The following is a 26748-nucleotide window of genomic DNA, read 5'->3' as shown; positions in this document are numbered from 1 at the left end:
CTGTTCTTTTTTAGTTACTGTTTGTGTAGAGTGCCTTTTTCCAATCTTTCACTTTCAGCTGGTTTGTATCCCTGAGTCTAAGGTGAGTTGCTTATAGGCAAGAGAATAAATGGCTCATGTTTTTTTATCCATTCTGTCAGCCTGAATCCTTTGAGGAGTTTAATCCCTTCCCTTTCAACCATATTACTTAAATGCATTATTTACTTCCACTATTTTATTTTTCTGTTTTCAGATGTCGTATCTTATTTCCATCCATGTTTTACTCTTTTGGTTATTATCCTTTCTGCTATTGCCTTCTTTACTCTCCTCCAAGACTCTCTCTCCTGTCTTTTCCTTCAAGCTGTAAGGCTTCCTTTATTTTTTTTTAAATTTTTATTTTTTATTTTTCCAAATTCTACTCAATTTATTCATTTTTTTAAAAGATATTACATTAAAAAAATATGAGGTCCCCATTCGCCCCCACCGCCCCCACCCCTCCACTCCCCCCACAACAACACTCTCCCCCATCATCATGTCACATCCATTCCGTCTGGTGAGTACATCTCCGGGCATCGCTGCACCCCATGTCCCGCGTTCCACACCATAGCCCACACTTGCCCACATTCCATCCAGTGGGCCATGGGAGGACATACAACATCCTGCAATTGTCCCTGGGGCACCACGCAGGACAACTCCAAGTCCCGAAAAAGCCTCCACATCTCTTCTCTTCCTCCCCTTCCCCACACCCAGCAGCCACCATGGCCACTTTTTCCACATCATTGCCACATTTTCTCGATTATTAACCACAATAGTCCATGAATAGAATATCATTAAGTCCACTCTGATCCTTACTGTATTCCTCCTTCCTGTGGACCTTGGCTTGGTTGTGTCCATTCCACATCTATGGGGTTTAGATTCCACATGGATATTGGATGCAATCCTCCTGCTTTCAGTTGTAGGCACTCTAGGCTCCATGGTGTTGTGACTGACATTCTTCAACTCCATGTTAGCTGAGTGGAGTAAGTCCAATAAATCAGAGTGTAGGAGCTGAAGTCTGTTGAGGTCAGTGCCTGGCTATCATATTGTCAGTCCAGAGATTCAAATCCCCTAGATATATCTTAAGCCCCAGCACCAACTACAATTCCAGTAAAGTAGCAGGAAAGGCTTATGAAAAGAGATCCCATCTGAGTCCAGCTCCATCACGCAGAAACACCAGCTCCAAAGAAGGGCCAACTGACATGGCAGTGAACCCCATCTGCCATGACCATAGAACCTGTGGGTCTCTTTAGCCCTCAAAAGGACCAATACCTGGTGTTGTATCTACTTTATCTGTCTCTGAGACTCTGCTCAGTGCATAAGGGCAATCCTTCTGACAACCTCCAGACTCTTTTTTAGAGACTCATAGCCATATAAACTCATTTGTCCTTTCCATTTCCCCCTTAATTTAGGTCAAACAGCATTTTTAACTCCTGTTATTATTTGTAGACAGGGATATTCTGCTGGTCCGCGTTGAACCTTTAATTCAAGGTCATTTTCTAGTTGCATCATAAGCTGGTACTTGGTAATGATCCCTCGGTGCCAGGGAGGCTCATCCCCAGGTGTCATGTCCCATGGTGGGGGGAGGCATTGCATTTACATGCTGAGTTTAGCTTCGAGACTGGCCACATTTGAGTAACACAGAGGCTGTCAGGAGGGAACTCCTAGGCACAGTGCTGCTCTAGGCCTTGTTCTTATTTCAGGCGTATAGGCTCACAAGCATAGTCATTAGTATAGGGGCTCACTGTTGGACCCTCATTCCTTCCTGGTCCTTACCGTTGCACCTGGGGGACTGCTACTGCTCGCCTAGGGACCACGACAGTGCCCCCCTCCCCCCCTGGCCAGTAACCCAGTACCCCCCCAGCTGTTGTTTTTAATTGTTTCCACTATGGGTATATCCAAACATTTCCATGCACCCTGGACATATGCCCTGTATAACTCCCTGTCAACCATATATCGCCTGTCAATAACATCCCATACCAGTATTCCTCCGCTGCCATTGTTGAACCACTCTGTGACCCAAAACTTCCTGAAAAGTGAAGCCCAATATAATGTCAGGTTCCATTACTAGTAAAATGGAATATAGCAATGAGTTTAAAGGTTAGATATGGAATACATATTGATTTGGAAAAATTCTACATCCTATCTTTTTCTTTTCTTTTTTCCTAATTATTGAGCTTCTCTTCACAAGAGCCCTAGATCACAATATACAGTACTCCCACACATCCACCATAAAACCTTTTCCCTTCCACAGCTATAATCTTTTAACTTATTCATATCATATTTACTGAAACTGATGTACAGACTCCAAGGCTCCCTTTAATACTCCTGCAAAGGTGGATTCTTTTTTATGAACTGTTAATTTCTGTTTGTTTGTGAATATTTTAAACTCACCTTCCTATTTGAAGGACAGTTTGCCAGATAAAGAATTCTTAGCTGGCAATTTTCCTCTTTTAGTATCCTAATTATATATACCATTGTCTTCTTACCTGCATGATTTCTGATGAGAAATCCATACTAAATCTTACTGGGCATCCCTTGTATGTGATGGTTTGCTTTTCCCTTGCTCCTCTCAGACTTTTCTCTTTATCTTTGACCTTTGGCACTCTGAGTATATGTGTCTTGGAGTTGCCCTATTTGGGTTTATTCTGATTGGGATACACTGCACACTTTGGACATGTAATCTCATTTCTTTCATGAGAGTTGGGAAAATTTTAAGCCATTATTTCCTCAAATACTCTTTCTGCCCCTTTTCCCTTCTTTTCTCCTTCTGGAACTCCAGTGATGCATATATTGTTGTGTTTCATGTTATCTTTCAACTACCTGGACCTTGTTCAATTTTTTCCATTCCTTTCTCTCTCCCTTTTCACTCTCTTCAATTTTGTCTGTTCTATCTTCTGTATCATTATTCTTTCTTCTGTCAACTTCGAGTCTGTTGTATGCCTCTAATGTGTTTTTGCTCTCACCTATTGTGTCTTTCATTCCAATGAGCTTTGTTACTTTTCTATTCATGTTTTCAAATTCTTTGTGCTTACTCAATATCTTCTTGATGTTCCTTATTGCTTTAGCCATTTTGTCTTTTTTTGTGTTTATATTTTAACTTTATTTTGTACACTTGATAATTGAAAATATAAACAATAATTTAAAAAGAAAATACAGTTCAATAAAAAATACATTTTCAATTAAATGTACTGGATACATATAAAAATTTTTTAAATCATAAAATATGTTACACAATATATTGGTTCATAATAACATAATCATACAGTAAGCCATATTGTCTTTAAACTCATTAATTTCCTTTTGGAAATTTGTATGAATCTTGTGATTAGTTGTCTCAAATCCTGTGTCTCATCTGGGGCTTTGATATATTCCTTTGCTTGGGCCATTTCTTTCATTTTCTTAGTATGGCTTGTAATTTTTCACTCATGTCTAGACATCTGATTGTGATGGTGAGTTTACGCTGATGCTCAATTTCTCTTTTATAGGGATTTAGTGATAGGAATCTGTATTACTAACATTCTTTGATTCTTGGTTCAGCTTGTTCTAGGTCTTTAGGATTGTCCTTGTTAGTTGCTTAAATCTGGGCCCTGGACCTAGTTTTGAGTTGTTGACCTGCTTCCAAGGGCTTTGGGGTAGAGGTTGAAAGGCCAGAAAAAGTCTCTCTTATTTCCTTGGTCTGCCAGTAGATGGCACTCTTCAGCAGACCTCTCAGTTCAAAGTCTGAAAGGAGTGTGCTCACTGAACATCACTGGATCTTTTTTTTTTTTTAAAGATATTATTTATTTATTTCTCTCCCCTTCCCCCCCACCCCCCACCCTGGTTGTCTGTTCTCTGTGTCTATTTGCTGCATCTTCTTCTTTGTCAGCTTCTGTTGTCAGTGGCACGGGAATCTGTGTTTCTTTTTGTTGCGTCATCTTGTTGTGTCAGCTCTCCGTGTGTGCGGCACCATTCCTGGGCAGGCTGCACTTTCTTTCATGCTGGGCGGCTCTCCTTACGGGGCACACTCCTTGCACGTGGGGCTCCCCTATGCAGGGGACACCCCTGCGTGACAGGGCACTCCTTGTGTGCATCAGCACTCCGCATGGGCCAGCTTCACACGGGTCAAGGAGGCCGGGTGTTTGAACCGCAGACCTCCCATACCACTGGATCATTGTGGCAGCATATCCTGCCTGGAGGTTAAGAACTTCTCAGTTAAAATCTCTCAAAGGCTGTTCTCTACCTTTGTGGCAGTGCCCTCACCTTTCCCAAGTAGGAAATAATTCCTCTCTGTGTTCTCAACAACCACTTCTGATCAGTAGGGAGGGAGATTGAGAGGGTCGGATCTCTTTAGTCCCATGCTGGCTTCCAGGGCATTCAATGGCATGGCCCATCCTGGCCTGGAAGGGCTCATGGGACACAGCAGACCTAATTTGTGGTCCAAAAGCTGAATTAGCCTTAGACTGCATCCTCTCTACCCTTTCTTGGGGAGATGGTACAGATCCCTGTGGTCCCTTCGTCTGTAGCAGCCAGGCTGAGGCCCGAGAATTCAAAATTATCTGCTTTATTTTTTTTAATTTTTAATTTTAAAGATTTATTTATTTTATTTTATTTCTCCCCCCCCCCCACCCAGTTGTCTGTTCTCTGTGTCTATTTGCTACATGTTCTTCTTTGTCTGCTTCTGTTGCTGTCAGCGGTATGGGAATCTGTGTTTCTTTTTGTTGTGTCATCTTGCTGCGTCAGCTCGCCATGTGTGTGGCGCCATTCTTGGGCAGGCTGAACTTTCTCTCGCGCTGGGCAGCTCTCCTTACGGGGCGCACTCCTTGCGCGTGGAGCTCCCCTAGGCAGGGGACACCCCTGTGTGGCACAGCACTCCTTGTGTGCATCAGCACTACACATGGGCCATCTCTACACGGGTCAAGGAGGCCCGGGGTTTGAACTGGGGACCTCCCATGTGGTAGACGGACACCCTAACCACTGGGCCAAGTCCGCTTCCCTAAAATTATCTACTTTGGGGGGGGTAAGGACCTGGGCACTGCAGTTGCCACTTTCACTTAGTTTATCCATTGAGATTCTTTACCCATGCCCCTCTCTCTTCTGGGCACTGTCCACCTTTCTTCTGTTGTCCTAAACCCTAGAACTTTTTCTTTTTTTTTTTGAGGTACTAGGTCTGGGGATTGAACCTAGGACCTTGTACATGGGAAGCCAGCCCTCAGCCACTCAGCTGCACTGGCTCCCTAGTGTTGTTTTTTTCATTTGTTCCTTATTATTTGTTTTTCATTATTTTTTTAGGAGGCTCTGGGAACCGAACTGGGTGCTCCTTTGTAGGAAGCAGGTGCTCAACCATTTGAGCCACATCTGCACCCTAGAACTTTTTTTTCCAGGCCATATCTGCCTGTCCTGTTGCTCTTTTTCAGGGAGAGGAGAGAGTCCCATGTCTTTCTAATTCACCATCTTCCCAGAAGTCTATATTAACTCTTAATATCAGGAATAGCAAATTTTCCCACCTTATTTTTCTTGACTCTCATGGCTATGCTTAACCATCTGCATTTTAAAAGTTTTAAAAATTTATCTGTCATTTATTTAGTTATATATAAAAAAGAGATAGGAAATCAACTTCATTTGTTTCTTCAAGTTGCTATTAGTTGTCTGAACAATTTATTGAATAACTTTTCTCTTCTTACCTGAATTGAAATGCAACTACCTAGTAAATTACCATATGTCCTTTGGGTCTATTTTTGGGCTCTAGTCTATGCAATTGAGTGATACAAAGTATTAATTAAAGTTACCTTATAGTATTTTTTTTAAGATTTATTTATTTATTCCCCGCCCCTTATTTTGCACTCACTGTCTGTTCTCTGTGTCCATTCACTGTGTGTTCTTCTGTGTCTGCTTGTCTTCTCTTTATTTTTTTTTTTTTGTTTGTACTGTATTCCTTCTTTTTTTTTTTTTAATTTTTTTATTTTTTATTGACTTTGTAATAATATTACATTAAGAATATATATGTGAGGTCCCATTCAACCCCACCCCCCCACCCCCCCTCTCCCCCCCCCCAACAACACTCGTTCCCATCATCATGACACATCCATTGGATTTGGTAAGTACATCTTTGGGCACCTCTGCACCTCATATACATTGGTTCACATCATGGCCCATACTCTCCTCTATTCCATCAAGTGGGCCCTGTGAGGATTTACAATGTCCGGTGATTACCTCTGAAGCACCATCCAGGGCAGTTCCATGTCCCGAAGACGCCTCCACCTCTCATCTCTTCCTGCCTTTCCCCATACCCTTTGTCCATTATGTCCACTTTTCCCAATCCAATGCCACCTCTTCTATGTGGACATTGGATTGGTTGTGTCCATTGCACCTCTATGTCAAGAGGAGGCTCAGATTCCACCTGGATGCTGGATGCAATCCTCCCATTTTCAGTTGTAATCACTCTAGGCTCCATGGTGTGGTGGTTGTCCTTCTTCAACTCCATCTTAGCTGAGTGTGGTAAGTCCAATAAATCAGATTGTAGGTGCTGGAGTCTGTTGAGGCTCAGGATCCGGCTATCACATTGTCAGTCCAGAGATTCAAATCCCCTAAATATATCTTAAACCCCAACATTAACTGCACCTCCAGCACATTAGCATGAAAGTCTTATGAAGGGAGATCCCATCTGAGTCCAGATTCATCACACATAAACACCATTTCCAAAGAGGGGCCATCTGCCCTGGTAGTTAACCCCATCGGCCATGACCATAACTCCCATGGGTCTCTTTAGCCCATGGAGCTATTATCTGGGGACCATTATCTGGGGGTTGTATCTGCTTTATCTGTCTCTCTGACTCTGCTCAGTTGTGCATGAGGGCAAACCTTCTGCCAGCCTCCAGACTCTTTTTTAGAAACTCGTAGCCATATAAACTCATTTCTCCTTTCCATTTCCCCCTTACTTTAGGTCAAACAGCATTTTAAAGTCATGGTATTTTATGTAGACATGGATATTCTGCTGATCCGCATTGAACCTTCCGTATAAGGTCATTTTCCAGTTGCATCATCAGTTGGTAGTTGATAGTGGTCCCTCGTTGCCAGGGAGGCTCATCCCCGGGTGTCATGTCCCGCGCTGGGGGGAAGGCATTGCATTTACATGCTGAGTTTGGCTTCGATTGTCTTCTCTTTAGGCAGCACCAGGAACTGATCCTGGGATTGGGAAAGAGTCACTCAGTCTCTTGTGCCACCTCAGCAACCTGGTCTTCTGTGTCTCTTATTGTCTTTCCTTTGTGTCTCTTTTTGTTCTGTCATCTTGCTGCACCAGCTCTTCATGTAGGCCAGCAGGCAGCGCGGATCAGCTCACTTCATGGGCCAGCCTACCTTCACCAGGAGGCCCCGGAAATTGACCCCGGACCTCCCATATGGTAGATGGGAGCCCAATTGATTGAGCCACATCTGCTTCCCTATAGTATGTTTTAATGTCTAAAATGCTAAGTGCTCCTCCAATTATATTTTTTCCCAAATTTTCCAAAATATGTGTTTATTTTTACATAAAACATTAGAATCATTTTGTCAGATTCCCCAGAAGAGCTATAATTTTAATTGGATTTACACTGACTCCATAGATTAATTTAGAAATAATCAACATCTTTAGAATATTGAGTCTTTTATTTTTTTAAAATATGTTTTATTTTTTATTTTTTTTAGATTTTATTTTTATTTATTTAATTCCCCTCCCCTCCCCCGGTTGTCTGTTTTCTGTGTCTTTTTGCTGCGTCTTGTTTCTTTGTCCGCCTCTGTTGTCGTCAGTGGCACAGGAAGTGTGGGCTGCGCCATTCCTCAGCAGGCTGCTCCCTCCTTCGCGCTGGGCGGCTCTCCTTAAGGGTGCACTCCTTGCGAGTGGGGCTCCCCTACGCGGGGGACACCCCTGCGTGGCAGGGCACTCCTTGCGCGCATCAGCACTGCGCATGGGCCAGCTCCACACGGGTCAAGGAGGCCCCGGGCTTGAACCGCGGACCTCCCATGTGGTAGACGGACGCCCTAACCACTGGGCCAAAGTCCGTTTCCCAGAATATTGAGTCTTTTAAAATTTGAAACAAGGGTGTCTCTTCACTTACTCTACTCATCTATATTCCTTGGTCAAGTTTTATAGTTTTTTTCATTCAGATCCTGCATAGTTTAAGTTTAGATATAGGGTTTGAGGGTGTATTTTATTTACTGTTGTGAAAATAATTCTTTCCCACTTCATTTTATTTCCACTTAATGTTGTTTGTATATAAGAAAGCTGTTTATCTTACTATTATTGTTGTTGTTTTAGTACACACCTTTTGGGATATTTTTCCAGTTTGCAAGAAATTCCTTTGCTTCCTTCTTTCTTACAGTGGAGACTTCCTAAACTTCCCCTCTCCTGCAACACCCATTATGAATAATGTGGCTCTGTTTTACCAGGCATGGTTGATTAGACCATAGTTAATGAGTCCAAGTGAGACACTTGAACAGGAAAACAGAAAAATTTCCTTTGTGGCTAGACCTATAACATGTTTAACTGATTTGAATAATAAGTCTTAATTCATAAGTATGTTTTTTCCCCTTTAACTGTTACCACCAATGCGTTGTTGAATCTATATCTGGTATTTTTCTCTCTTAATAAGTCAGTCCAATTCTAAACCTTAAGGAAAAACCTTATTGTGGAAAGTTTTAAGCATACAAAATTAGGAAGAATGTTACAATGAACCTCCATTATACCCATCACTCAGTTTCAACAATGATCAATTCAAGGGCATTCTTGTTTCACCCATACCCCACATATTCATCATCAAACACATTCTCAGTCCCTACCACTTGAGTCATTTTCAAAGCCTTTTGATTCCTGGGTTTCTTGCCCCAGTGAGATAGCATGACCCTTTTCACAGTGCACATTTGGTCAGGAGGAAACACGCATCCTTACTATGCCATGTAGTGGAAATATGGACTGATCTGGTTCCCCATCCCCAAACTTTCTCTTTATTTTTCTAGTAACTGCAACAAGCATGAGGCATTAGGCATTCTGCTGTCTCTCTTTTTTAAAAAGATTTATTTATTTTATTTCACCCCCCAAACCCATGGTTCTCTCATCTATCTGCTCATCTTTTCCAGAAGGCACTGGGAACTGAAACCAGGAGCTCCCAAATGGGAATACATTCACATGGCAGAATGAAATATAGCTTTGAAAAGACCAAAGATTGCTTTATAATGCTATGGAGTGATCTCCAGGGGATATTAAATGAAAAAAATAAAGGGCAGAAAAGGTGTAGAGTATATGGCTATGTTGTTTAGAGAATGGGGAGCTTTGGTGGGGTGAAATAAGTAGATATAAATAAATAAATACATATATACATTTGTTTATATTTTCAGAAAGAAAGATTAATGAATAAACCAAAAATTAACAAAATGGTTGCCTATGAGAGGAGAGACAAAGCAGAGTAAGACTTGTCTGCATGCACCTTGTTTAATAGTTGACATTGGAACCGTGTAAATGTTTTGCATGCTGTCCTTGCGCAGGGGCTGTGCTAATCTTTTCTGTATTATTCCAATTTTAGTTTTGTATAATTAAAATGCTTAAATCAAAAAGAAAAAAAATTCCTAAAAATCTGAAACAAATGAATCTCCAAGTACATCAAATTGATAGCAAATTCATGGCACAGAAAAGAATTATTTCAAATGATTCTAAGATGTAGCCATTTAATGTACCTCCCCAGTGGAATATATCCTAAGGAGGAAGAAAGAACCACACTGAAATCTTCAATTGGAATTGGTAGTTCCATTGTTAAAAGTAATAGTCAGTAGTAATATTGGCTTTGCAAGTATTTTACATACAGTATTTGTATTATATATATATTATAAATAACTTCATAAGCACATAAATAATTATGCTGATGTTATTAGAACCAGTATAAAAGAAAAGCATCCAAATATAAAAATCAAAGGATTTAAGGAAAGAAGATATTTCACTAGAATTGGAAAAGCAATATGAATTCATGATGTATTCTCTTTCTAAAATTCACATTTCCTAGCTTTATCTACTGAAAAGGTAGAAGCAATGACAGTCTAGTAGTGATGAATACCACATTACCAATTTAGTCTCTAAATGCTTTTTTCCAATTAAAAAAAAAAACAGGGATTCTTGAAGGAATGGCTGATTCCAGGTCTAAGGCAAAAAATGAATAAGATGAGCCTGGGACATCTTTACCTGACAGAAAACAGGGATCAGATAATTACTCCTGGGATTGTGTGGACACAGGGGCCAACTTTAAGGAGTTCACCCTTGCCAAATTTGGGACAATTTGGGTCTCAAAAGAATAATAACTGTGATATTTTAAAACATGAAATATATAAAAAATCCATGTGTTCTAAAAAAAAGAGATGCACCTTTAGAGGTTGCTAAAATACTAACTCATACTGAAAATTTATGAAAAAAGGGAAAGAATTGTTTACCTTGCCAGTGTCAGCCATGTAGTAAACAAAATATGTAGTGCTGCATGATCATTGTTGGTAGTTTATGAGGTTTGCAGAGAAGAATAGTTTCTCTTGTTATCAAAAGTAAAGAAATTGGTTCATAAGGTGGCAAACTTCTTTTGCAGAAATCTTACTGTTGGACAATTGTAGAGTCTTCCAGCTCATCTACTCCAAGAGTCCAGCATTAGCAATGTGTCATTAAGCATAATCTGTGTCTTCCACTTCCTTGTACTCTTCACACATTTATGTGAAGGAAGTAATAACACCCTGAGTTCCCTGATAACACAAAAGCTTCAAATTTTCCAGGCATCACTACAGATAAAATTTTTCTGCTCTTTGAGATGTTAAGATTATTCAACCTGTGATATTCAAATTATGCTAATTTTGCATACGGATAGTGTGATTTTAAAAAGATCTCCAGATCATTGTTAAACTAACAGTCCAGGAAAAGACTAACATTTGGTCACTCTTACTGTCTCCTTTATGTCAGAGTATTACACTTTATTTTTATTTTTAAAATTTTTATTTATTTATTTCCCCTCCTTGTTGTTTATGCTCCCTGTCTTCTCTTTAGGAGGCACTGGGAACCGAACCTGGAACCTCCTGTATAGGAGAGAGGTACTCAATTGCTTGAGGCACTTCAGCTCCCTGGTTTGTTGTGTCTCTCATTGTCTTTCCTCTTTGTGTCTCTTTGTTGCATCATCTTGTTGGGTCAGCTCACTGAGCCTGCCCGTTGCACCAGCTTACCTTCTCCAGGAGGCCCTGGGACCTCTCATGTGGTAGGCAGGAGCTTAATTGCTTGAGCCACATCCACTTCCCAGAGTACTCTACTTTAAAAGCACTGTTTAAATTATAGAAGAGGCCCTGGCATTTTGAAATATGAAGAAATTTTACCCTTGCCTGTCCTTTTCTGAGTGGAGCAACCCAGCATGGATAGGCACCTAGAAAGTGGCCCAAATAAATCTGTGCTTGTATCAATTTGCATCTCTTCTTACTGTTGCCTATCTGTCGTCCTCTTTGAAGAAAATGAGGCAATTGATCAGACTTTTATATTTAATATATATGAAATATTTTGTGAACTACAAAGCCTGTTGTAAAAACTTTGAATGGATTTAAGTTAAATCTACATAAAAAGTCAATTTATTCATTTACTTAGTTGTACATTTCGTAGCCAGCTTATCCTAAAGGGTTTACCAGGAAGTTCTATTGCTCAAGTTAGATGCTCTGTGGGTACTGCAATCTTTGTATGAAAAAAAAAATTTAATTACTGATATGAACATTTGGTTAAATGTTTTGTAGACTTGAAGTATTGCTGCCGTGTTCTATATGCTCTATACCTGTGCTGTCCAGTGTGGTAGGCACTGGCCAGATGTGGCTATTGAGCTTTTGAGTTGTGGTCAGTTTCAGGAACTGAATTTTTAATTTTCCTTTAATTTAAGTAATCTAAATAACCACGTGTAGCTAGTAGCTAGTGGCTACTGGATTGGATAGCACAAATATAGAGCATTTCCCTATTATAAAAATTTCTATTGGACAGCACTCTTCTACACTAAGTGCTTATAAATATTAGTTAGATTATTATCAAAACTGCACTGTCCAATATGAAAGCCACTAGCCAAATGTGGCCACTGAATACTTGAAATGTGGCTAGTCCAAATTGAGGTGTGCTATAAGTGTAAAATACACATTAAATTTCCATGACTTGGGAAGCAGATGTGGCTCAAGTGACTGAGTGCCTACCTACCACATAGGAGGTTCATGGTTCAGTTCCTGGTGCCTCCTAAAGAAGACAACAAGCTGGCATGATGTGGCAGTCAGGGCAAGCTAACACAAGATGATGCAACAAGAGACACAGGAAAGAAAACACAATGAGAGACACAGCAAAGCAGGGAGCAGAGGTTCCTGGTGCCTGCTAAAGAAAAAAAAAGAGCAAGACAGCAAGCTGACCTGACAGGCAGGTGCAGCAAGCTGACATAACAAGATAATGCAACAAGAGACAAAAGAAGTAAAAACCCAAAGAAAGACTCAACAAATCGGGGAATGGAGGTAGCTTAAGTGATTAAGCACCCCCCCACACATCAGGTGTCCCAGATTCAGTTCCCAGTGCCTCCAAAGAAACAGGGAAGACAAAAGACAACAGCAAGTGCAAAACAATGAGGGGGTAGGGAAAAATTAAAAAAAAAAATTTAATTCCAAGACTTAGTACAAAGAAAAGAAAGAAAAAAGCACAATAACTTTTTATATTGATTATTGTGATATGAAGAATAATGGCCCACTATAGATGTCCATGTTCTAATTCCAGTTCTAAGGCCCACTAACGTATGTTACAGAAGTTATGTTAACTGGCAAAGGGGAAATAAGGTTGCAGTGGAATTCAAGTTACTAATCAGCTGAATTAGAGATGGAAAGATTATCTTGGACTGTCCACATGGGCCCAGTATAATCAGAAGTGTTCTTATAAATTGAAGAGGGAGACAGAAGAGAGAGAAACAGAGATGATAATATGAGAATGATTTGCCTGACTATTACTAGCTTGAAGAGATGAAAGAGGGTCACAAGCTAAGGAATGCGGGCAGCCTCTAAAAGATGGAAAAGACAAGGATGTGGATTCTCCCCTAGTGTCCAGAGTAGAATGCAATCCTGCTAACACCTTGATTTTAGCCCAGTAAGACCAATGTAAGACTTTAATATATATAACATATATTTTTAAATATTTATTTTATTTCTCCCCTCCCTTCATTGTGTGCTCATCTTTTTAGGAAGACTGGGAATCAACCAGGACCTCCCATGTGGGAGGGAGGCACCTAATCACTTGAGCCACCCCTGCCCCCTATTTGTGGTGTCTCTCATTGTGTTTCCTTGGTGTATCTCTTTATTGCATCATCTTCTTGTGTCAGCTCACTGCGCCAGCCCATCACATCATCTCGCTGTCTTGCTTGTCTTCTTTAGGAAGCACAAGAACTGCTTGAGTCACATCTTTTTCCCTGAAAAATATTTTTATTAGAGAAGTTGTACGCATACAAAACAATCATTCATAGTGTATAGAATTCCCATAACATCACCTTTCCACCAATACCTTGCGTTGTTATGGAACATTTGTTACAGATTATGAAAGAACATCATATACACCTATTTGGTATATCTTTTTCCATATACCTCCCTATTACTAATACCATGTGTTAATTACTAATACCATGTGTTAATATTACACATTTGTTAGACTTCATGAGAGAATACTCTCATATTTGTACTGTTAACCACAGCCCATCATCCATCACATGGTCACTGTGTTACACAGTCCCATGCCTTATTCAGTCTATCCAAAGTGTACACTCAGTGCCTCTCACTTTGTTCATAGAGTTGTTCAGTCAACACCTCAGTCAACTTCTGAATGTTTTTCTTAGTCCAAAAGAAAAAAATCCCGTACCCTCTATTATTAATTAACATTGATGCAGGAATATTACACTATTGCTGTTAACTATAGTCCATAAGTTTTATTAATTGTGTTTTTCCTATGCATCACCATTTCCTTACTACATTATAATAGTGATGTACATTTGTTCTAGTTCATAGAACATTCATGTATTTGTACTATTAACCACAATCCTCATCTACCACTGGGTCTAGTATGTTACACAGTCCCTAGATTATTCTCTATTTTCTTTCAAATGACACTTACATCCCTAAACTATCCCTTACAGCCACAATCCTATTTATAAACCAGCCATGTTAGTTATACTTACTATAATGTATTACCATCAACTCTATCCATTACCACAATTTTACAGTCAAGCTAATTAAAAATTTTCATATATTAAGTATCAGTGCCCCTTCTCAGCCCTCATACTATTTCCTAGTAACCTATAGTCTAGGTTTTAACTCCATACGTTTATTCTTATATTTAGTTCATATTAATAAGAAAATATAATATTTTTCTTTTGTGTTTGACTTATTTCACTCAACATAATGTCCTCAAGATTAATCCATGTTTTCACATGTCCCAATTTCATTTCTTCTTATAGCAGTATAGTATTCCATTGTATGTATTTACCACATTTTATTGGAAAATGTGGAAACCTCATGGGTAAGTTTTTTTTTCCATTCATCAGTTGATGGACACTTGGGTTGTTTCCATTTTCTGGCAATTGAGAATAATGCCACTATGAACATTAGTGTGTAAATGTCTGTTCGTGTCACAGTTTTCAGTTCTTCTGGATATATTCCTAGTAGGGGGATTGCTGGATCATATGGCAGTTCTATATTTAGCTTCCTGAGGAACTGCCAAAATGTCTTACACAGAGGCTGCACCATTCTACATTCCACCAACAGTAAAAGAATGTTCCTAATTCTCCACATTCTTTCCAGCACTTGTAGTTTTCAGTTTTTGTTTTTTTAAAAAATAATGGCATTCTATGAGGTGTGAGTTTATATCTCCTTGCAGTTTTGATTTGCCTATGTAAGACTTTTGATCTACAGATAAATTAAGCCACTGTATTTGTGGTAACTTGTTACAGCAGAAAATAGGAAATAAATACAATTGTATAATTAAATAATGATCTTTTTCATATATGGGCTTAAGTAATATGTAATGTTGAAATCAATTCTACCTGTTTATTTTATCTTTTTAAAATTTGACTACTAGAAAATTACATAGTTACCTCACTACCAGTTTCTATTGGACAATGCTAATTTGTAACTTAATGGCTTGATCAAATATTCTCTGTGTTAGAGCAAACGAAAAATTACTTTTTGAGAAAACTCTTAATCTGTCCTTAGTCCTCCTTTGACTTATTTTTAAGTGGGACTGGTGGATGAATTTCAATTTATTCATTTGATCTCTTGAACTCCTTTAGCCTTCAGTCTCACCTCTGCTCTGATGAGAGTTAAAGCATATGATTCAGCAAATACATATATTTAATAGGCAATATAGAACAGTTGCAATCTACATATTGTTAGGGAACGTGATCTGAGACTCACAATTGTTCATTACTTACCAATTTGAACAAAATCATTGCTTAATGCTCATTAAAGAACATATAATTACTGGTGATATTACAAAGGCAAAAATAAGCATTACATGTTTTTTTGTAGACCTAGTTAAAATTAACAATAAATATTTGCATAAAACCATATTCTACTCTAGAGGTTTTTGTGGTAGAAACTAACTAAATTAATACCAATGACTTCTTCTTCCTGGGCACACATTTCCTAGCTTTCCTTGCAGTTAGGTTGTAGCCATGTGATCAGGTTTTATTCCTAGTAGGATGTGGGCAGAGGTGGTGTACTTTCAGGCCTGACTATAATAATCCATGTGTAACTGTCCACACCCCTCTTTCCCTTATTTAAGATGGAAGGGAGTCACCTTTCTATCCTGAGTCACCATGTGGAGGAAAGTTACAAAGGACAGTCTCATGACCAACTTTGTGAGTGAAAAATAAACCACTGTTGTTTTAAGTCATAGGTATTTTGTGGTTGTTACCAGAGCATAACATAGCTTGCCCTAAGTAGTACAGTTCTATTTAATAATGACTTTTTTAGGATTTTTAAAAAATTCTGGAAACCTCATGGGTAAGTTTTTTCCCCCAAATACACACAATTGTTATAATTTGTAACATATATATATATGTATGTCTGTCTTCCAGAAGATAAAAAAGTTCTTGAAATATATCTAATACCAAATTGTGAAAATGGTCCATATGTTTTTAGGGACTGATGCAATGATTCATAAATTCATAGCAGTATGGTATGATCAATTTTTTTATAGCCATGTGCAGTTGTAGTTTAGTGATCTACCAGAAGCAGAATACTTAAGAATTTCTAAGCAAACAGAAATAGGACGGATGGCAGAGGAGGGGTAAGATGGCAGCAGAGTAGGGAGCTCCAAGAGTCAGCTAGTCTTACAGTGCACTTAGTAATCAGCCAGAGCTACCTTGGGGGACTCAGGAGACCAGAAGAGCATTCTGCGACATCCTTGGAAGAACTGAAGGTGGAGACTGCCATCTGCAGTGACGATTCATGCCCATCCCCCATTGGTGGGGCAAGATGCCTTGGGAGCTATCCCCTGGCTGGAGTTGGAAGCTCCATTTCCAAAAAAACAGGGGAGGAAGAGACAGACACAGACTTCAACTGCTGATTAATAAATTTGGCTAAAGTCCAATGCTAAGTAAAGCTAAAGTTTGAACCAGTCCAAGTCGGAAAGAGCCTGGTAGCCTCCATTTTAACTCCATCCTTAGGATGAGGGTAAGCAGGGCTTGGTGAAAATCACAGTGACAGTAAGAACCAGCTTTTTTCCATCCAGGTCAGATTGCTGCCCTAACCTGGGCTTCAAACCTTGCCTCCAGTGGGGAGGAAGCTGGAGAACCTGAACCAGCCTCTCCAGGCAACTGTAGTTGCCTTTAGCTTGCAAGGACTAGATTGCTGGACACATCTGTAGGTGGCTACATCCCTGACCTCATTAGGACAGGATGGGAGTGGTGCTTCCTCTGCCTCTCCAGTCAATTCCAAGTGCTTTTGTCTTGCAGAGAATAGATTGCTGGGCACACCTGTGGTTCCATCCCTGCCCCCAGTATGTCAAGAGGGAAGGTAGAGTTTCCTCAGCCCCTTCTGGCCAACTTCAGTCACGTTTGGTCTGCACGAACTAAATCGTGCATACCTATCTATGGCTCCATTCCCGACCCTGACAGGGCAGGAGGAGAGTGCTTCCTCAGCCTCCACAAGGCAACTGTTGTCACTTTCAGCCTTCACAGACTGGATGTTGGGCACATCTGTGGCTCCATCTTGGCCCCTGGCAAGGAGAAGAAGGTCCAATGCTTCATCAGTCTATCTGGGTAACTGCAGTCAGTTTTGGGCCACAAGACTTAGTTTACTGTCCATACCTGTGACTCTATCCCCATCTCAGGCAGGGAAGGAAGGTGGATGGAGCTTTATCTGTCTCTCTGGACAACAAGAGACAGTATTTGCCTGCATGGCTTGGATTACTGAACATGACTGTGGCTCTGTCCCCACCCCTGGCAGGGGAGAAAGGTGAGAGGAACTTTACTGGTTCCTGGAACAACACAGGCAGCTTCAGCCTCTGTGGATGACTTTATCAACCACACCCTTGGGTCCTACTGTGCCCCCAGCAGGGGAGAAAGAGCACGAAACAGAAGAAAAATAGCCAAAAAAAAAAAAAAAATTCAGATTGGCTAAACATGAGCTATTATAAAGTTCCAAAATTAGTTGAACAGTGTAACAGTTTGATATAGTTATGAATTCCAAAAATAGATATTGGATTATGTTTGTAAACTGGTCTGTACTTGAACATGATTAAATTATGATTAGGACTTTGGGCCACATCAGTAGGGTGTACACAGATAAAAGGCATTGCAAAGGATAGAGTTGGAGGGATTTTGATGTTGGGGTTCTGATTTGGAGTTTGATGGAGTCTTGAGCTGGAGTCCCAGGAAGAAAGCACGCAGAGGAAAGAGAAGCTAGCCCCAGGAAGAGAGGACCTGAGCCAGGAGAAGAATACAGAAGAATAGAAATGGCTCCTTAGGCATGGCAGAAACCCCGGGGAGAGAGACAGAGCTTTTCACCCGATAGTCTACAGCTGATCTTGTGGAGAGAGGCAAATCCTAGAGAGCCTCATAGTCTTCAGCTGACCCTGTGGAGAAAACAGAAGACCTGAGTCTGGAGAGAAGAAAGAGAGGAACTGAGGAAGCCTGAACCCTGGCAGACATTGGCAGCCATCTTTCTCCAACACATGGAAATAGAGTTTGGTAAGGGAAGTAACTTATGCTTTATGGCCTACTATCTGTAAATTCCTACCCCAAATAAATACCCTTCACAAAAACCAGCAGGCTTCTGGCATTTTGCCTCAATACCTCTTTGACTGACTACAACAGAGTATCAAAGAGGGGCTGTAGCACAAAGTCAATCAAATATTAATGGAAAGCCCTAGACTAAAGGGAGAAACTAAGACCCAAATAAATATATCAAGAAAACAGATGCTAAGATGGCAACAAAAAATTACAAGCCATACCAAAAAATAGGAAGATATGGCCCAGTCAAAGGAACAAACTAAACCTCCAGATGACATAAAGGAGTTGAGATGACTAATCACAGATCTTCAAAAAAATCTTAATAAATTTAATGAGATAGCTAAAGAGGTTAAAGATATTAAGAAGAACACTGGGTGAGCAAAAAGAATTTGAAAGCATATATAGAAAAATGGCAGATTCCATGGGAATGGAAGGCACAATAAATGAAATTAAAGATATCCTGGATGTATATAACAGCAGACTTGAAGAGCAGAAAAAGGATCAGTGAGATTGAAGACAGGACCTCTGAGAGCAAACGCACAAAAGAACAAATAAAGAAAAGAATGGAAAAAAGTTGAACAGGGTCTCAGAACTAAATGATGTCAAGTGATGTGCAAATATGCATGTCATGGGTGTCTCAGAAGGAGAAGTGAAGGAAAAAGGGGCAGAAGAAATATGTGAGGAAATAATGGTAGAAAATTTCCCAACCCTATTGAAGGACATAGATAACCATGTCCAAGAAGCACAATGTACTTCCATCCAAATAAATCCAAATACACCTATTCTGAGACACATACTAATCAGAATGTCAAATACCAAGGATAAAGAAAGAAATCTTAAAGCAGCAAGAGAAAAGCAATTCATCACATACAAAGAATACCCAATAAGATTAAATGCTGGGAAGCAGATTTGGCCCAACGGATAGGGCGTCTGCCTACCACATGGGAGGTCCACGGTTCAAACCCAGGGCCTCCCGACCCATGTGATGAGCTGGCCCATGCGCAGTGCTGATGTGCACAAGGAGTGCCGTGGCATGCAGGGGCGTCCCCTGCATAGGGGAGTCCCATGCCCAGGGAGTGTGCCCCATAAGGAGAGCCACTCAGCATGAAAAAAATGCAGCCTGCCCAGGAATGGCACCACACACATGGAGAACTGATGCAGCAAGATGACACAACAAAACGAGACACAGATTCTGGGTACCACCGACAAGAATACAAGCAGACACAGAAGAACACACAGTGAGTGGATACAGAGAACAGACAACTGGGGGGGGGGGGACAGGGAAGGAGAGAGAAATAAATAATAAAATTAAAAAAAAAAGATTAATTGCCATTTTCTCATTAGAAACCATGGAGGCAAGAAGGCAGTGGTATGATATATTTAAGATACTGAAAGATGGGAAGAGGACTTGGCCCAGTGGTTAGGGCGTCCATCTACCACATGGGAGGTCCATGGTTCAAACCCTGGGCCTCCTTGACCCATGTGGAGCTGGCCCATGTGCAGTGCTGATGTGCACAAAGGAGTGCCATGCCACACAGGGGTGTCCCCCGCATAGGGGAGGCCCATGTGCGAAGAGTGCACCCCATAAGGAGAGCCACCCAACGTGAAAGAAAGTGTAGCCTACCCAGGAATGGCACCACACACATGGAGAGCTGACACAACAAGAAGATGCAACAAAAAGAAACACAGATTCCTGTGCTGCTGACAACAACAGAAGTGGACAAAGAAGATGCAGCAAAGACACAGAGAACAGACAACTGGGGGGAGGAGGGGAGGGAGGAGAAATAAATAAATAAATAAATCTTTAAAAAATAAAAGATACTGAAAGAGAAAAACTGCCAGCCAAGAATCTTTTAGCAAATCAATTTTATTGATTACATGTTAATAAAGCATACAATTCATCCAAACTGTACAATCACTGGTTTTGGTGTAATCACATAATTGTGCACTCATCACTTCAGTCATTATTAGAGTATTTTCATTATTTCCATAATAACAATAATAATAAACTAAAATCAGACAAGTAAACAAGAAAATTCATCTTTCAATCTCTGTTTCCTTTGCTGTACATAGCTCCTATTCAGCCAATAATCTTATATGGCAAGATTGTCTTTCAAAAATGAGGACAAGTTTAGCATATTCACAGATAAACAGAAATTGAGGGAGTTTATAACAAGAGATCAGCCTTACAGGAAACACTAATGGATGTGCTACAGTCTGAAAAGACAGGAGAAAGAGGCTTGTCGAAGAGTCCTGAAATGAAGATTATGTCAGTAGAAGTTACTAAAAGTCTCAAAAGAGTGGTGAAAATAAAATACGGCAGATAAAACCCAATGTCAAAGTATGCGACCTGAGAACTGCCTTTATAGTGATAATATTAAATGATAATGAATTAAACTCCCTAGTGAAAAGATGTGGACTGGCAGAATGGATAAGAAAATATGAGCCATCTATAAGCTGTCTATAAGAGACTCACCTTAGACCCAAGGATACAAAAAGATTGAAAGTGAAAGGCTGAAAAAAGATATTCCATGCATGCAGTAGCCAAAAAAAAAAGTAGTTTGAGTAGCTATACTGTATACTTTCTTGATAAAAACATTCCAAAAGATAGAAATTGAAGGACACTTTCTCAAGATGATAAAAGACATATATGACAGGGAAGCAGATATGGCTCAACTGATAGAGCATCTACCTACCATATGGGAGGCCCAGGGTTCAAACCCAGGGCCTCCTGACTCATGTGGTGAGCTGGCCCATGTGCAGTGCTGATGCGTGCAAGGAGTGCTTGCCATGCAGGGGTGTCCCCCTGTGTAGGGGAACCCCATGTGCAAGGAATGCACCCTGCAAGGAGAGTTGACCCGCATGAAAAAAAAAAGCGCAGCCTGCCCAGGAGTGGCACTGCACACATGGAGAGTTGATGTAGCAAGATGACACAACAGAAAGAAACACAGATTCCTGGTGCCACTAATAAGAATGCAAGAGGACACAGAAGAACAAACAGTGAACAGACACAGAGAGCAGACAAATGGGGAGGGGGGTGAAGGGGAGAGAAATAAATAAAAAATAAATCTTTAAAAAAAATGTATTTATGGGAAAAAAAAGAGGCATATATGACAAACTCTCAGCTAACACTGTACCCAATTGTTAAAATGAAAGCTTCCCTGTTGAGATTGAGAAAAAGACCTGTATGCCCACTGTCACCACTGTTGTTCAATATAGTACTAGAGGTTCTAGCTAGAGCAATCAGATAAGAAAAAGAAATAAAAGGCATCCAAATTAGAAAGGAAGAAGTACTACTCTCAGTATTCAGAGAAAGTATAATCCTAAGTTGAGAAAGTCAGGAAAAATGCACACCAAAGCTACTGGAGCCAATAAATGAATTCAGCAGAGTGGCAGGATACAAGATAAATACCAAAAAAAAAAAAAAATCAGCATATTTCTATACACTAGTAAGGTGCAATCTGAGAAGGAAATCAGGAAAAAAATTCCACTTACCATAACCACCAAAAGATTAAAAAATTTAGGAATTACTTAACCAAGGATGTAAAGGACCTGTATTCAAGAAACTACAATGTATTGCTAAGAGAAATCAAAGATGACCTACATAAATGGAAGGACATTCTGTGTTCATGGACTGGAAGACTAAATATAGTTAAGATGTCAGTGCTACCAAAATTGACTTAGATTCAATGCAATCCTTATAAAAACCTCAACAGCCCCCTTCCTTTTTTTTAAGAAATGGAAAAACCAATTATTAAAATTATTTGGAAGTGTAAGGGACCCCAAATAGCCAGAAACATCTTTAAAAGGAAGGAAGAAGTTGGAGGACTCTCACTTGAAAACTTTAAATCATATCACCTAGTTACAGTAGTAAAAAGAGCATAGTATTGGCATAAAGATAGACATATAGACCAATGGAACCAAACTGATGGTTCAGAAACAGACCCTCACACGTTCAAGCGATTTTTGATAAGGCTCTCAAACCCACCCAGCTGGGACAGAACAGTCTGTTCAACAAATGATGCTGGAAGATATGGATATCCATATCCAAAAGAAAGAAAGAAAATGTTTGGAACCCACATATTCAATAAGGGCTTGATTGCCGTTCTATATAAAGACATCATGCAACTCAATGATAAAAGGGCAAGCAATCCAATTTAAAAATGGAAAAAAGACTTAAGTAGACATTTTTCCAAAGAGGAAATACAAATGGTGATAAATAAAAAATGTTCAATATCACTAGCTCTTAAAGAAGTGCAAATCAAAACTACATTGATATTATCTTATGCTTCATAGAATGGTCATTTTATAAAACAGAAAACTACAAGTGCTGGAGAGAATATGGAAAATCAAGAACACTCCTTCACTGTTGGTGGAATGTAGCATAGTGCAGCCTTGGTGGAAGACATTTTGGTGCTTCCTCAGGAAGCTAAATATAGAACTGTCATACCATCCAGCAGTCCCTCAACTAGGAATATATCCATAAGAACCAAAAACAAGGACATGAACAGATATTTGCACACTGATGTTCACAGTGGCATTATTCACATTTGCCAAAAGGTGGAAACAACCCAAGTGTCCATCAACTGAAGAATGGATAGACAAAATGTGGTATATACATACAATGGACTGCAATGCTGCTGTAAGAAGAAATGAAATTGGGACACATATGACAACATGGGTGAACCTTGAGGACATTATGTTGAATGAAATATGGTAGACATAAAAGGACAAATATTGTATTTTCTCATCAATATGAACTAAATATGAAGAATAAACACATGGGGTTAAAACCTAGACTGTGGGTTACTAGGAGACAGGATGAGGGCTGAGAAGGGGTACTGATGCTTAATATATCTAAAATTTTTAATTAACTTGACTGTAAAAGCAGAGAAATTGATATAGTCAATGGTAACACATTATTGTAACTGAAAGGGGCAGTTTAGGGATATAAATGTCAATTGAAAGAAAGCTAGAGAATAATCTTGGGACAGTAATATAGTAAACCCAGTGTTGGATGAGGATTGTAGCTAATACAAGAATGTTCTATGAACTATAATAGCTGGAAAATGTGTTCTTTAAAATTTCTCCACTTAAGTACCTCTGAAAATTCTAAACTAATTGAGCTGCTTTTCTATTAATCTAATTTTAGGGAAGCAGACTTGGCCCAGTGTTAGGGCGTCCGTCTACCACATGGGAGGTCTGCAGTTCAAACCTCGGTCATCCTTGACCCGTGTGTAGCTGGCCCATGAGCAGTGCTGATGTGTGCAAGGAGTGCCGTGCCACGCAGGGGTGTCCCCCGTGTAGGGGAGCCCCATGCGCAAGGAGTGCGCCCCATAAGGAGAGCCGCCCAGTGCAAAAGAAAGTGCAGCCTGCCCAGGAATGGCGCCACACACACAGAGAGCTGACACAACAAGAAGACACAACAAAAAGAAACACAGATTCCACCAAGGGGTGGGGACTCAATGCCCTAATCATAACTCAATCATGCCCAGGTACAGATCAGATTACAAGCATAATCCAATATTTCTTTTTGGAATTCATCAATTATATCAAACTGCTACAAGTAGCCTGGATTCAGTTGTTAAACTTTTCCCTTGACTTTACTCACAGGGCATGATATTACTAAGAGACACCCAAAGGGATCTCTTTTGTTCCAGGCAAACTCTTATTTACCTACATTGGATATTTGCAGTCCTATTTCCCCTTGATAATCAGGATTAATCATTTCAGCTAGTGTAGTAATTCCCTTTTTTGCCCATTGATTCAGAGGCATGAGGAGCCCAAAGTAGCCAGGTGGCATTCTTAACCTCCAGTTCAATGGAATCATGTTTTCTGGTGGAAGCACTCCACCTTTTAGAACTAATACCTATAGAGCAGTAAAGCTTAAAGGTTGCTAACACAGGAAACAAAATTTTTTCTAGTTGATTACTAGGAATAATAGTGAATGCTTCCATCCCCATTTCTACCCCTTGATTCCTGGACCTGGAATCCTGGCTGTGGGAGAAACTGTACTATAGATTGGACACTGATTTAGAGTATACATAGCCTCCTGGAGAACATTTCCCCGGCTCTGCAAGGTATTTCCAACTAATTTGCACTGTATTTAAGTCTTCAAAAGGCCATTCCACCATTTTATCAATCCAATTGCTTCAGGATGATGGGAACATAGCAAGACCAGAGAATTACTTAAGCATGTGCCCCTTCCTACACTTCATTTGCAGTGAATTGACTCCTTGATCAGAAGGAATGCTGTATTGAATACCATGATGGTGGATAACACGTTCTGTCAGTCCATGGATGGCAGTTTTGGAAGAAGCATTATGTTGAGGAAAGGCAAACCCTTATCTAGAGTATGTGTCTATTCCTGTTAAAACAAAACACTGCCCCTTCCACAGTGGAAGAAATCCAATCTAATTAACCTGCCACCAGATAGCAGGACAATCACCTTGAGGAATGGTGCCATATTGGGGGCTGAATGTAGGTCTCTGCTGTTGGCAGATTGGGCATTCAGCAATTGCTGTAGCCAGATTGGATTTAGTAAGTGGAAGTCCATGTTGTGGAGCCCATGTATAACCTCCATCCCTACTGCCATGGCCACTTTGTTCATGAACCCATCAGGCAATGACAGGAGGGTGGGAAAGATGTCGACGGTATCCACAGAACAGGTCATCTTATCTACTTGATTATTACAGTCTTCCTCCCCAATGTCACCCTCTGGTAAGTGCTTTGTGGGTACCAAATAACCTTCATGTTTTTTGTCTACTTATCAAAATTTACCCACATAACTCTTCCCCAGACTTCTTTGTCACCAATTTTCCAACCATGAAAGTCCCTGGTCATCCAGCTAAACCATCGGTGACAGCCTATGAATCAGCATACAAAAACACCTCCTACCAGATCTCCTTCTAAGCAAAATGAACATCCAGGTGCAATGTTGGAATGTCTGCCCACTGGGAGGATTTTCCTTCACCACTGTCCTTCAGGGATGTTCTAGAAAGAGGCTGTTGTGCTACAGCTGTCTGCTTTTGGGTGGTACCTGTGTATTGTGTAGAACCATCTGTAAACCAGGTCCAAGTTTTCTTTTCCTAAGTCAAATGATTATAAGGAATTCCCCAAGATGCCAAAGCTGTGGACTGGAAGAGAGAAGGCAATGCAGCAGAAGTGGGAGCCATGGACATTTGGGCCACTTCCTCACATAACTTACTTGTACCTTCAAGACCCACTCAAGCCATATCCCATAAATACCACTTTCATTTATGATGGAGTACTACTGTACATGTCCAAAATTATGACATGGTGAGTCAGACAATACCCATTTCAATATAGATAACTCAGGTCTCATGGTAACTTGGTGACCTGTGGTTAAGCATTCAGTATGTATTAAGGCCCAGTAGCTGGTCAAAAGCTGTTTCTCAAAAGGAGAGTAGTTATCTGCAGAGAATGGCAGGGCATTGCAACAAAATCCTAAGGGTCTTCCCTGTGACTCTCTGAGACAGTTTGGCATTGTTTATGAATTCCAAAATTAGATATTGGATTGTTTTTGTAAACTGGTCTGTTCCGCTGGGCATTTCCCCTTTTGATTGTATTAAGTTCAGAGATTTCATTTTTACTGGATTAAATTAAAATTAGGGCTTTGATTCAGCTATGTCAGTAGGGCATTGACTTGGTGGGCAGGGACTCACAGAGAAAACAACATGGCAGAGGAGAGAGTTTGAGTTTTGATGTTGGAGGCCTGGGAAATAAATACATAGAGAAGCAGATATGTGGGGAAAGGGAGCAGGCTCCACTAGACACAGCAGAGGCCCCACAAAGAGAGATGAGCCATTTGCCTGATAGCTTGCAGCTGCAGAGACCAGAACCCTGAGCAGCTGAGGCCAGAGAGAAAGAGCCCTGGGGAGAGAGATGAGCCCCAGCCTACAGCTGAGATAGGAAGAAGCTGGGACTACAGAGCCTTAGGAGGGAGAGGAAGGCTGAAGACTCTCAGAGACCAGGAGCCATCTTGCTCCAACATGTGGTAACAGACTTTAGTGAGGGAAGTCAGTTACTTTTTTATGACCTTGTGACTGTAAGCCTCTACCCAAATAAATGCCCTTCATAAAAGCCAACAGATTTCTGGTACTTTGAATCAGCACCCCCTTGGCTGACAAATACACTCTCCTAGAGAGTCCTGCCAAAGGCTCCAAATAGCATCACTATTTGTCACTGACAATTCCAGTACCACTGGATTTGCTGGATCATATGGCCAAGTGGCAGAGCAGCTTGCTCAGCAGCCTGGATCTGTCACAGAGCCTCATCTTGTTCTGGCCCCCACTCAAAACTAGCAACTTTTCAGTTCACTAGGTAAATTGGTTGTAGTAGCACACCCAAATGAGGAATATGTTATCTCCAAAATCCAAAGGGGCAAAGTAGGCATTGTGCCTCTTTTTTTTTTATTGTAGGAGGGACCAGATGTAACAGTTTATCCTTCAGCTTATGAAGGATA

General features: G+C 40.4%; 1 non-coding gene across 1 annotated transcript; it reads right to left on the bottom strand.

Moving 5' to 3' along the window:
- Positions 1 to 9465: 9465 nt before the first annotated feature.
- LOC111763066 (U6 spliceosomal RNA) lies at positions 9466 to 9572 on the bottom strand. Its single transcript, XR_002796021.1, has one exon. It is a non-coding gene; the product is annotated as a U6 spliceosomal RNA (small nuclear RNA).
- Positions 9573 to 26748: the final 17176 nt, after the last annotated feature.

This window comes from Dasypus novemcinctus, chromosome 3 (genome assembly GCF_030445035.2).
Source record: "Dasypus novemcinctus isolate mDasNov1 chromosome 3, mDasNov1.1.hap2, whole genome shotgun sequence".
In the NCBI taxonomy this organism is placed as follows: domain Eukaryota; kingdom Metazoa; phylum Chordata; class Mammalia; order Cingulata; family Dasypodidae; genus Dasypus; species Dasypus novemcinctus.
The sequence above is the reverse complement of the archived record's forward strand: the minus strand, read 5'-3'. Positions and strand labels throughout refer to the sequence as shown.